The sequence below is a fragment of the Myotis daubentonii genome, chromosome 18 (assembly GCF_963259705.1).
Source record: "Myotis daubentonii chromosome 18, mMyoDau2.1, whole genome shotgun sequence".
Taxonomy (NCBI): Eukaryota; Metazoa; Chordata; class Mammalia; order Chiroptera; family Vespertilionidae; genus Myotis; species Myotis daubentonii.
Window position 1 is genome coordinate 5,968,489 of NC_081857.1, and position 12,631 is coordinate 5,981,119.

Below are 12,631 nucleotides of genomic sequence, written 5' to 3' on the forward strand. Positions count from 1 at the left end.
CAGGGCAAAGGCGGCCCCAGGGCCGCCTTTGCCCTGCCCCCCAGCTCTTAGCTCCCCCCTGGGTTTCCAATCACTGTCAGTGGCAGGGGGCTTCTTGCTACTTTCCCTTTCGCCTCCCTGCATTGTGCCTACATATGCAAATTAACCACCATCTTGTTGGCAGTTAACTGCCAATCTTAGTTGGCAGTTAATTTGCATATAGCCCTGATTAGCCAATGAAAAGGGTATCGTCGTACGCCAATTACCATTTTTCTCTTTTATTAGTATAGATATATTGCTAGCCAATTACTGTTTCCCACAGACACTTTATTGTTTTGTTAATCCTCCCCTGAGGATATTTTTCCATTGAAAAGAGAGGGATGGGGGTGGGGGGGTGGCCAACTGGGGGAAAAAAAGACATAGGTAAAACTTTAGACAATAATTTAAAAAAAAAACCCTAACTGGTTTGGCTCAGTGGATAGAGCATCAGCCTGCAGACTGAAGGGTCCCAGGTTGGATTCCGGTCAAGGGCATGTACCTTGGTTGTGGGCACATCCCCAGTAGGGGGTGTGCAGGAGGCAGCTGATTGAGGTTTCTCTCTCTTTGATGTTTCTAATTCTCTATCCCTCTTCCTTCCACTCTGTAAAAAAAGTCAATAAAAATATTAAAATAATAATAATAATAATAATAAAGAAAAGGAAAGAGAGGAAAAGACGGAGAGAAACATCGGTGTGAGAGAAACACATTGACTGGTTGCCTCCTGCCCGGGCCCGGGCTGGGGAGAAGCCTGCAACCAAGGTACATGCCCTTGACCGGGATTAAACCTGGGACCCTTTGGTCCGCGGGCTGATGCTCCATCCACTGGGCCAAACTGGTTAGGTCCCCACAGATTCTTTCTTACACTGCAGAAGCCCAGCGGGCTGGGCACTCTTCTAGACGGTCCGTGGTCGGCAAACTGCGGCTCGCGAGCCACATGAGGCTCTTTGGCCTCTTGAGTGTGGTTCTTCCACAAAATACCACAAAATACCACGTGCGGGCGCGCACAGACAGTGCAGTTGAAACTTCGTGGCCCATGCGCAGAAGTCGGTATTTTGTGGAAGAGCCACACTCAAGGGGCCAAAGAGCTGCATGTGGCTCGCGAGCCGCAGTTTTCCGAGCCGCAGTTTGCCAACCGCTGGACTAGACTTAGGGAAATCAAGACCTTGAAGATCAGCTGCAAGCCAAGTGGAGTGGACCCTGTGAAGTCCTTGGCTACACCACCCACAAGTAACACCTGTGAACCCTTAACTGGCCTTTAATTACTTTTGAAAAGAACAGGGTGACCGAGACCCCAGCTGGCCAGGAGACGACCCAGGCATCTCAGAAGTAGACTGCTGCCACCCAGGAGTCCTGACTAGGCCTGTATCACCCTACACTGGTACTGTAGTTGGAGTTACCATAGTAACCTAATCATTTCACTAAACTCTCCACTTTAACTTGCTATTGTTTTGGTTACACAGTGTGCTATACTTTCCTGATTGTGATATTTGCTTGTATGGTCCTAGTATTCTGCTTTGTTATGCTTTCTTGAACTTTTTTTTTGAAGAATTAAACCACATCCTTTGTCCCCTTATCAGCAGTAAGCAGCTAGAGCAGTCACTGCCCCTATTCTGCACGATTGAGAAATGAACAAAAAGGTGGGTTTGTAACCTAAGAACCAGCTCAAGCTGGCCCTATCCTGTTTCTTTTTTTTTTACTATGTATATTTTTTAAAAATATTTTTATTGATTTCAGAGAGGAAGGGAGAGGGAGAGAGAGATAGAAACATCAATGATGCAACTCAGGCATGTGCCCTTGGCCAGAATCGAAACTGGGAGCCTTCAGTCTGCAGGCCAATGCTCTATCCACTGAGCCAAACCAGCTAGGGCCCTATCCTGTTTCTTACAAGATATTGAGAGAGACAACAAAACAAAACTGCAAGTCATGCATCTGAAGCACATGTGCAGGAGAAAATGTTACAAATTAAATTCAGAGCCTAAAAGGGCGGTGGGACATTTACACTGCGGAATGCTGTGCAGTTAGGAAACAGAGGGGCTCTTACCCTTTGGGACAGCACGGAGGGCCTGGAGAGCACTATGCGAAGTGAAATAAGCCCATCTGAGAAAGACAAGTATCACAAGATCTCACTTATTTGTGGAACCTAATGAGCAAAATGAATTGACCAACAAAATAAGACCTGAAGCAGGGAGGCACGGAACAGACTAACATACTTTGATGGGGGGTTTGGGGGGATGAGAAGAGATAAAAAAAGAACTTACATACTTATATGCACAGCCCACGGACACACGCAGTAGGGTAGTGAAGACCTAGGAGTGGGGGGGGGTAAAGGCTGTAAGGGTGGAAAATGGGAGGTATCTGTAATACTATCAACAATTAAAATATATTAAAAATATTGAATGTAAACTGTAATTGAATATATATATATATATATTTATATTTATATATTTTATTTTTTTTATTTTTTACAAAGGACCTGTTTATGGCTGGAACCTGGACATCAGAACCCTTTCGGAGGCAAAGGGTCTGTTGTCCAGGAAGATCTTGTGCTGAAACCTCTTCCATTTTGCCCCAAACCCCAGATCAGGGAGACAGACGCGAGCTTTGCTTCTTGCCTCCTTGCGGGTCCACCTTGCAATAAAGCTTTGGCTTTTCTCAGCAGCAGGTGCCATAATACTGGCTTCTATGGCCATCGGGCAGCAAGTCCATGCTCACCAATGTGCCTGTTACTGTCTTGGGTGAATTTAGTCATTAGTATGGCACGTGCTTTATATGCATTTTTTTTTAAATTAAATCTTTATTGTTCAGATTATTACATTTGTTCCTCTTTTTCCCCCCCCCCCATAACTCCCCTCCTCCCAGTTCCCGCCCCACCCTCCACCCTCACTCCCCACCCACTGTCCTCATCCATAGGTGCACGATTTTTGTCCAGTCTCTTCCCACATCTCCCACACCCCTTTCCCCCCCAAGAATAGTCAGTCCATTCCCTTTCTATGTCCCTGATTCTATTATAATCAACAGTTCATTCTGTTCATCAGATTATTTATTCACTTGATTCTTAGATTCATTTGTTGATAGATGCATATTTGTTGTTCATAATTTGTATCTTTACCTTTTTCTTCCTCTTCCTCTTCTTAAAGGATACCTTTCAGCATTTCATATAATCCTGGTTTGGTGGTGATGAACTCCTTTAGCTTTTCCTTATCTGTGAAGCTCTTTATCTGACCTTCAATTCTGAATGATAGCTTTGCTGGATAAAGTAATCTTGGTTGTAGGTTCTTGGTATTCATCACTTTGAATATTTCTTGCCACTCCCTTCTGGCCTGCAAAGTTTCTGTTGAGAAATCAGCTGACAGTCGTATGGGTATTCCCTTGTAGGTAACTGAGTTTCTTTCTCTTGCTGTTTTTAAGATTCTCTCTTTATCTTTTGCTCTTGGCATTTTAATGATGATGTGTCTTGGTGTGGTCCTCTTTGGATTCCTTTTGTTTGGGGTTCTCCGCGCTTCTTGGACCTGTAAGTCCATTTCTTTCACCAGGTGGGGGAAGTTTTCTGTCATTATTTCTTCAAATAGGTTTTCAATATCTTGCTCTCTCTCATCTTCTGGCACCCCTATAATTCTGATGTTGGTACGCTTGAAGCTGTCCCAGAGGCTCCTTACACTATCCTCGCATTTTTGGATTCTTTTTTCATTTTGCTTTTCCGGTTGGATGTTTTTTGCTTCCTCGCATTTCAAATCATTGACTTGATTCTTGCGCTCCTCTGGTCTGCTGTCGGGCGTCTGTATAATATTCGTTATTTCAGTCCGTGTGTGCTTAATTTCTAGTTGGTTCCCCAATATAAGATCGAGGGTCTTATTAGTTTTCGTGTAGATCTCATTAAGTTTATCGGCAGCTTCTAAACAGTTCTTGAGAGACCTTAAAAGTGTGGTTCTGAACTCTATATCTTCCTTTGACAATTTTGTCCTGTTTCTTTGTCTCCGCATTTTGTTATGCTTCCTTGGTGCACCCCCTAGTGGTCTTCGTTCGCAGTCTTATAGTTAAATCTTGATTGTTGTAGCTAATTCCAGGGAGGGTTTGACCTCCAGGCCAAGTGGCTATGAGAATCAGCTGTGTCAGCAGTGAGAGAACTTCTGTCCTCTAGGGAGGTGCTAATCTAGCCTTTGCCTGAGGCTATCCGGCAAATGCCTCTGTGCAGGGCTTGGGCAGGGCGGGTCGAACAGGATCAACAGGGTGGGCCGGAGAGAGCAGTTATGGCGGCTCTCAGTCCTGTCCCCAGGGGCTCTGCCTCTCTGAGTCCCAGCACCCGCTGCAAAGCTGGGAGAGAAAGCTGCACTCGCTCTGACCGAAGCCAGACAGTCCCGCTTCTCCTGTTTGAGTCTGGGTCCCTAAAGACTCGCCTGGATCTGGTGCTCAGAGTCTGCGACTCCCTCCCGATTGAAAACGCCAACCGCGCCCTCCGCCGCCAGCCCGCTGGGCGCACTCCGCACCTCAGAATTTGACTTCAGCACTGCGCCTCCTCTGAGTGTCCGTGTGCGTTTCTCTTTCCTCCTAGTTGTAGGACTTCCACTCAGCCAGCCTTCCTGTGGTTCTGGGTGATGTCCCTTCTGTTTTTTGGTTTCACTTTTGAAGTAGTTGTTCAAAGCAGCAAACTCCGGCGTTAACCTATGCCGCCATCTTGGTTCTCTCTCCTTTATATGCATTTTGACACTGACTTCTGTCATAGTGACTTTTGAACCCCAAATTCAACCAAATATATCGAGACCTCTCTCGAGTTAACTAGCCCTGTATTTCCACTCTGTTCTCATAACCAAGTGCCTCATATGGGAGATGTTATTAATTTTGTTGTGAATTGTGCTTCATGAAGATTCTCTTTGTCTCTGTTTCATTGTTGTCATACCTCATCTCGTGTGCCATTCCAGACATTGAACAGAGTTTACAGAGAAGGCAGTTGTCCTGCATCGGTTAGAGTATTCATCTGTTTGCTGCCACCTGTGGGATTTCTCGTTCAAGGGTCTGCCGACTGATCCAAGCGGCTTTTATATCTACGTGTAACTCTGCTTCCCTCTGGTACCTGTGCTCCATATTGCTGGTGGCTAAATATCCTTGTGTAAGGAGTATGTGTATCTCTCACTTTGGCCAAACCTACACACACAGAAGTTCACTTTTCTCTCCATCATAATTTTAAACATTAAGTTACCTTTTCCTCCATTTAATTGCTAAATCTCCTAATCTCTAGCTTTGGTTCCTGGCTTGCATCAAAATTTAGGTATGCTTCCAGCTTATGTCTATCCACATGCAAATGTCTATCCTATATAATAAAAGGCTAATATGCAAATTGTCCCCTTGACCAGGAGTTTGACCAGGGGGAGGGGCCTGTCGGCCAACCACCCGTGGCCTCTCCCCCGAGCCGGCCAACCCCACCTGTGCATGAATTCATGCACTGGGCCTCTAGTCACCTATAAAATACAGAACAGGATCCGAATGAAATATGTTAATTATTTTAGGGAACTTATTGCCATTATTGTGGCTCATCCACCTCACGATGACATTCGACTCTAATAACTCATTGCTTCTTTTCCCACCTGCAACCCTCACTTTCACAAAAACCACAAATTCCAGCTCACACCATTTGGCAACACTTTGACAAATACTAATTCTCAACCTAAAAGGCAGGCCACATTCTCATAGAGAACATGTTAGAATCAACGAAAAGACAGATATTTTGAAAAATTCACTCTGAAGTTATTTTGTTGATGGTTTCTTTTGCTGTGCAGAAACTTTTTAATTTTGATATAGTTCCATTTGTTTATTTTTTTATTGTTTCCCTTACCCTTGGAGACATATTGGCAAAAATATTGCAATTTTTCATAACATATCAATTTAAGTTTTTGCCAGTCACAATCCCAAAGTTAGATTTACCCTGAGAGAGGCCCTGCTTGCTCCATGCAGGCACCTGGGGCTTGGCATTGACTCACTGTCTTTGGTCATAGTCTCCTTTTTGAGCATCTACCACCAACTCTTTCCTTTGAAAATCAGTTGACAGTGCTCTAAACTCACTACCATTGAGACTGGGTCTGGGCTAGTCTCAGCACTTAATCCCCAAAGACCTTACCATTAGGCCTTGCTATGGAGCCAGCTCAGACTTTAATGACAGAGGACACTGAAAATTATAGAAACCAGTTCTTAACACCATGATCCATACCCGCCTGAACTCTGACTTCCGCATTTGCCCACAATTCTACCAGTCCCGAGGAGAAAGGATTTTGTCTTGTTTGAGTTGACCTTTGATTTTACAGGGGCCTAGAAGGGCATGGGCCTAGATGGGCACAACGAAATCCTACACTGGGGATTTTCCCAAACAAATGGTAGGGGTTTTTCTTAAACTAGGGAGGGTGGTTTCCCAGGCAGCTGCAACTTGCTGACATGTTTCCATTTTCTCTCCCTGGAAGCAGAAGTTGGTCCTAAATATCAGTTTACATTTAAAAAATATATTATATTGATTTCAGAGAGGAAGGGAGAGGGAGAGAGAGATAGGGACATCAATGATGAGAGGGAATCATTGATTGGCTGCCTCCTGCATGCCGCACACTGGGGATTGAGCCCGCAACCTGGGCATGTGCCCTGACTGGGAATCGAACCGTGACCTCCTGGTTTGTAGGTTGGTACTCAACCACTGGGCCACACTGGCGAGGCTCAGTTTAAATTTTTAACTTTGCTTTGTTTATCTCTATTATTGGGGGTGCTGCCGGGTTTCCATATTCAATATTCCACAATCGTCTCATCTTCCTGGGAAGCATCTACATAATAGCTGCTTCTGAAACTTGTACTTGTACCTGTTACCTTACCTGCTTACCCTCCGTTCCGGAGAGAGATAGAACTTCTCATTAGTGCAAGGGGCATCTATACATTGGGAATTTAGGACAGTGCTATGAATGTGACTCTGTTATAGTCACTGCCTGCATCAGGGCTCTCCCCTGTTTCGTTTAGGCTAATGGGTAGACTTAGAGTACAGCTAAGAGAAGATGTTTATCATGGTCACAACCTACAGGCCAACGGTACCACAAACCAGCTAATCCTTCACAGGCTTGGTAGACATTGGAACCCCAATTTTTTTTTTAAAAAAGGAATATTTTGAAAAGCTATGTCAGCATCAGTTACCTGGGTTGTGTAGGGAAATGTACCAGTTGGCTATTGAGGAAATGTACCAGTTGAGACTGGTCATACTACACAGAAAGTCTGCCACCCGAAGTATTGCTAGAGATATTGGGAAAGGTTACATTTCCTCTCAAAGTTCTCAGGAGCATGAGAGGAGTTTTATTTCAAATTTAACAGAATCTGTTTTCTGAAGTTCACGGTCCCTCTGCTCCAGTAGACAGGATAGGCCTTTAAAGCAAGGCCTGCTGTCGCGGGAAGTTACTTACCATCTCTGTGGCTCTTCCATTCTCCTGGCCATACCCTCCACACGGGAGACATGGAGAGACCACCGGCGGGAGTTCACAACGTTCCTCAGAGGGCTGCAAGATTTAAAGTTGGAGAAGTCCTGCCCATGCTATCCCAGAATCTTTACCCCCTAGTTTATATGAGGTTTCATGAGTTCCCTTTCTTTGTTCTTCTGAGCCACTAGGTAGTATTGTTCTATTTGATGCCAAGTTATCAGATGTCTGTCAGTTGCCATGGCCCGTCCAGCCCCATTTGCCAAAGGCCACAAAGAAGAACTTTCCTGCTTTTCAGGTCACGCTTTCTCTGAAAACTATCAGTCCCTCCCCTGGCAGCTGCCATTTCTTTGGTTTGGGGGCGGCTGTGCCCCCTCAGCTGGGAAGCCCCAGACTGGGAGAGATGAGGCTTCGACAGAGAAAGGGGTGCATGTGGAGCTAGAGAGTGTGGGAAGAAGTCCTTTTCTGCAGGTTAACAGGTGCTCCAAGCTCTCTGTTTTTACCAGATGGGCGTCCTCTCCATCCAAGACAAAGGATGCTCTGGCGCACAGGAGCGATGGCAGCTGTGGAACCGTCCAGGTTCTGTGTTCTCCTGCTCGGATAATAAACCGGCAAAGTGCACAGGTGTCTTCTCGTGGCTTAAAATGCTGGTGTGATTAACAAAGAGAAGAATCAGCTTTAATTACCTGCTAAGAGAGTTTTAGTCTTCAAAAGTCTGACCTTTGAAAAGATATAGTTTTTATCTCTGAGATTAGGAACAAGACAAAAATGCCCACTCTCACCACTACCATTCAACACTAGAGACACAAAACCGTGGCAAGTTCGGTCCCTAGGCCTGGCCTGCGATCAGGGCCATCTTCCCCAGCTGCCTGCAGCCGGCCTCAACCCCGCCCCACCCGCTGCCACCCACCCAGTTCCCAGTTTGCCATCAGGCAATGGGAGCCTGCCGGCTGGGGAAAGGGACCGAGAGGCGGCCAGTGCACTCATAGTGACTGGTTGAGCGGTCGTTCTGGTCGTTCTGCCGTTATGGTTGCTGAAACTAGACTGCTACTTGACACCATACACAAAAATTAACTAAAAATGGATTAAATATTTAAATATAAGACCTAAAATAAAATTTACATAAAGAAAACATTGATACTATTTTTTTTTTAAATCCTCGCCCGAGGATATTTTTCCATTGATTTTAGAGAGGGGGGAAGAGAGGGAGCGAAGGAAGAGAGAAACATCGATGTGAGACCTGACCGGGTCAGGCCGGGGAGGAGCCTGCAACTGATGTACATGCCCTTGACCAGAATCGAACCTGAGAACCTGGGACTCTTTGGTCCTCAGGCCAACTCTCTACCCACTGAGCCAAACCGGCTAGCAGCTAGGGGGTTACTACATTTATGGACCTTAATCTCAGAGAGGATTTTGTGAAATTGACACCGAAGGAAGTAAAAGCAAAAATAAACGAATGGGACTGCATTAAACTAACATTTTCTGCATAGTGAAATAAACGGTAACTGTGGAAACTTTGTTTAATCTGACCTTTTCTCAGTTTTTAATATTCAAACGGGCCTCACCCAGAACCTTGACTCACCTGCCACCTTCTCCCTTGCACTGCCACTCCATTAATCATTAATCCCCCAGGACAGCGAGGTTTTGGTCAGCATCATGTAATCTTAGGAAACAAAGCCTCCAGCTGGTGGACCCAAATATAGAGTTTCAGTCAAACTAGAGATAACATCTGGCCTCAGGTGTGTTTGAGCTCCAGGCCCAGCGAGTGGCATAACGAGATGAAGTGACACCATGGCTGACATCGGGACCAAATGAACTGATCCACTACCCCCTACCCTGACCCTGACCCTGACCACGGTCCTAATTCCTACTTACCGACTAATGATTTGCCCTATGCACACAGCCCAGCACCTGGAAGCCAGTGGGGACCAGGTCTTGAGCATTTGCTCACCTGTCTCTGGGCATGAGCCACTTTCCAACACTAAACTCTTCCTTTCTTTGCTGCAAGTCCTGTTCATGTCTTCAATGAGCATTGATGCACGCAGGCAAAAGGATCCCTTTAGTCTGGTAACAAGACCATCAATAAAACAAAAAGGCAGGAAACGGAATGCAAGGAGATATTTGCAAACGATACTTAAAGATAAGCGGCTAACATTCAAAATATATAAAGAACCCATACCAATCAACAACAACTACGACAATAATTCAATTAAAAAAAAAAGTGGACAGAGGGCCTGAAAAGATACTTTTCCCAAGATGATATATAAATGGCCATATGTGAAAAGCTGCCCAACTTCACCAGCTGTGAGGGAAATGCACTACTTAAGACATTTTTGAATGCTCCATTTTGGGAGCCTTTAAAAAAATTTTTTCTCTCTCAAATTAAATCTTTATTGTTGAAAGTATTACATATGCCCCTCTACCCCCTCCCCCCATTGGCCCCTTCTAGCCTGCCCCCACCACCCGCCTTATTGTCTGTGTCCATGGGTTATTCATATATGCATACAAGTTCTTCGATCTCTTCCCGCCCAGCCGCCCTCCCCCGCCTTCCCTCTGATATTCTGCAGTCTGTTCTATGCTTCTATGTCTCTGGATCTATTTTGTTCATCAGTTTATTTTGTTCATTAGATTCCACATATGAGTGAGATCATGTGATACTTGTCTTTCTCTGATCGGCTTATTTCACTTAAGGTACGTAATACTCTCCAGGTCCCTCTATGCTGTCTCAAAGGGTAAGAGATCTTTCTTTTTTAGTGCTGCATAATACTCCCTGGTGTAAATGTACCACGGCTTTTTATCCACTCATCTATTGATGGGCACTTGGGCTGTTTCCAGATCTTAGTTATTGTAAACTGTGCTGCTATGAACATAGGGGTGCACACATTCTCTCTGATTGGTGTTTCGGGTTTCTTGGGATAAATTCACTGGGTCAAATGGGAGTTCCATTTTTAATTTTTTGAGGAAACTCCATACTGTTTTTCATAATATCTGCACCAGTCTGCATTCCCTAGCAGTGTACTAGGGTTCCATTTTATTCACAACCTCATCAACATTTGTTGTTTGTTGATGTATTGATGATACCATTTTGACAGATATGAGGTGATATCTCATGGTGGTTTTAATTTGCATTTCTCTGATGATTGGTGGTGTTGAGCATCTTTTCATATGTCTAGTTGCCATCTCTCCTCTTTGGAGAAGTGTCTAAGGCTCAGGTCCTTTGCCCATTTTTAATTGGATTGTTTGTGTTTGGTGTTGAGGTGTATGAGTTCTTCATGTGTTTTGGATATTAACCATTTATCAGCTGTATCATTGAAGACTATGTTCCCCCATTCAGTGGGTTGTCTTTTCACGTTGTTGATGGTTTCCTTTGCTGTGCAAAAACGTTTTAGTTTGATGTAGTCCCATTTCTTTAGTTTTCCTTGTCTGAGGAGATATATCAGAAAAAATATTGCTAGGGAAAATGTCTAAGATTTTACTGTCTATGTTTTCTTCTAGATTTTTTATGGTTTTGAGTCTTATACTTAAGTCTTTAATTCAGTTTGAGTTTATTCTTGTGTATGGTGCAAGAAGGTGATCTAATTTCATTTTGTTTTGCATATATCTACCCCATTTCCCATTGTGTTGACTCTCTTTATCTTATTTTTATGTTTTTCATCATTTGTCAAATATTAATTGACCATAAAGGCATGCATTTATTTCTGAGCTCTCTATTCTGTTCCATTGATCGATATGTCTATTCTTACGCCAGTGCCATGCTGTTTTGATTACTATGGCCTTGTAGTATAGTTTCAAATCAGAAAGATGAACTTTGTTCATCTTTTTTTTTTTTAATGTATTTTATTGATTTTTTACAGAGAGGAAGGGAGATGGATAGAGAGTCAGAAACATCGATGAGAGAGAAACATCGATCAGTTACCCCCTGCACACTACCTACTGGGGATGTGCCCGCAACCAAGGTACATGCCCTTGACTGGAATCGAACCTGGGACCCTTCAGTCCACAGGCTGATGCTCTAGCCACTGAGCCAAACCGGTTAGGGCTGTTCATCTTTCTTAAGATTGTTGTGGCTATTTGGGGGTCTTTGTGGCTCCATATAAAATTTGAAATATTTGTTCTAGTTCTGGGAAATACACCATTGGTATCATGATAGGAATTGTGTTGAATCTATAGGTTGTTTTGGGGGTGGTATGGACATTTTAATTATGTTAATTCTTTCCATCAATGAACATGGTATATGTCTTGTTCCCTGCATAGTATTAGGAAAACGCTTTTAGTTTTTGCCTGTTGAGAATAATGTTGGCTGCAGTTTTGTCACATATGGCCTTTATTAAGTTGAGGTTTGATCTCTCTAGTCCCACTTTGCTGAGAGTTTGGTCATAAATGGTTGCTGGATTTTATTGAATGTTTTGTCTGCATCTATTGATATGACCATGTGTTTTTATCTTTCATTTTGTTTATGTGGTGTATAAGGTTAATTGATTTATGTATATTGTACCAACCTTGCATCCTAGAGATAAATTGAATTTGATCATAGTGTATGATCTTTTTAATGTATTGTTGGATGCAGTTTGCTAATAATTTTTGAGGATTTTAGCATCTATATTCATCAAGGATATTAGTCTTTAATTTTCATTCTTTGTAGTGTCTTTATTTGGTTTGAAATTAGGATAATGCTGGCCTTGTAAAATGAGCTTGAGAGATTTCCCTCCTCTTGAATATTTTTTTTGGGATAGTTTAAAAAAGATACAGTTAGTTTTTCGTTTTAGTTTGGTAAAATTCACCTGTAAAGCCATCCAGTCCAGGATTTCTTTTGTTTTTTTTTGGTAGTTTTTAAAAAATTACTGCTTCAAATTCATTAGTTGTGGTAGCTTATTTAGATTTTCTGATTCTTCCTGATTCAGTTTTGGACAATTGTATGTTTTTAGGAATTTATCCATTTTGTCCAGATTGTCCAACTTGTTGGAATATAGTTGTTCATAATATTTTCTTACAATCCTTTTGTGTTTCTGTGGTGTCAGCTGTTACATCTTCTCTTTCAATTTTATTTTATTTATTTGGGTCCTCTCTCTTCTTTTCTTAATGAGTCTGGTTAGTTTGTCAAACTTATCTATCTTTTCAAAGAACCAGGTCTTGGTTTCATTCATCTTTTCTTTTTTTAAATATATATTTTATTGATTTTTTAC